Here is a 1,192-nt window from a genome sequence, read left to right as displayed (position 1 = left end):
GGTTTTCTCCCACAGTCAGGTCAGGTGAATTGGCCATGCTAAATTGCCCATAGTGTTAGATGCATTAAACAGAGGAAAATGGGTCTGGGTGGGTTACTCTTCGGAGGGTCGGTATGGACTTATTGGGCTGAAGGGCATGTTTCCACACTGTAGCAAGTCTAATCTAATCAAAGGATAAGCATCAAGTGGTGTAGGTTCAGTCATGATCTCTCAAATCGGCAGAAATCAGTGGTCTGAATGACCTACAGCTGCTTCTATTTCGGATATTCTTAGCATTTACAAAAAACATTGAAAGGTTTTACTGTAGCAGATCTAGTACTTCTCCCTGTACAAACTTGTAGTAACTGAGTTTATTGAACAGATGGTTCCAAGATCTGAATTTATGTCCTCTCTGTAAACAACGTGATTATGACACTTTTAATGGAACGTCTTATGGTCATCACAATGAAGCAAAATTGTGTTTGTTGTTAGACAAATGACATATTTTGATGCAATATAAGTCACTGCATTGAATATTACAACAGATGCTCAAGATGACAGTCCCTGCCCTCAGTCGTTAGAAGTTTGTGGCTGTATTCTATTAATTGTGTTGTTCCAAAAATAACCTTTCAGTACCTGACATTATCTTTTTGAACTTTAGGACACGAGTTTTGACGGCATCTCCCGCCGGAAAAAAAAACGATTGAAAACCGCATACAACTTTTTTCATACATATTAAATATCACTCTTACAAAGTGGTAATTGGTAAATCAACTATCACTTTGGTTTTATTCAGGCCATAATGAATCTTACTAATGACAAAAAAAGGTTCTCCACTAACTGTTTAAGATGGAGCTACTTGTCATTCTCCTATAAATGTAAAAAGAACTATAAGATTGTGATAAGGTTTAACTTGGGCTTACAGTTCGATGGTTCTTCCACTCTTATTCAGGCCGTTTACAGTTTCGTGGGGGTGGGGTTGAGAACAGTTCGAACTTCAAATCTGACAAAACGTGAAGTAAAAAAAATCACTCGACGGACAGCGGCAAATGCCGCCCCACTCCGCATGCGCTGCTGTCGCGATGCCTTCCGGGAGATGTAGTTTTGCATCTTCACGATTGTTATTATAAAAGCCAGAGACGGCTGCGGCGCGGGACTACATTTCCCAGGGGGCACGATGGTGCGGATTGGTGTTGGGAAAGGCGGTGGGCGG

This window comes from Chiloscyllium plagiosum, chromosome 43 (assembly GCF_004010195.1).
Source record: "Chiloscyllium plagiosum isolate BGI_BamShark_2017 chromosome 43, ASM401019v2, whole genome shotgun sequence".
In the NCBI taxonomy this organism is placed as follows: Eukaryota; Metazoa; Chordata; class Chondrichthyes; order Orectolobiformes; family Hemiscylliidae; genus Chiloscyllium; species Chiloscyllium plagiosum.
Note: the sequence above shows the minus strand (reverse complement) of the source record.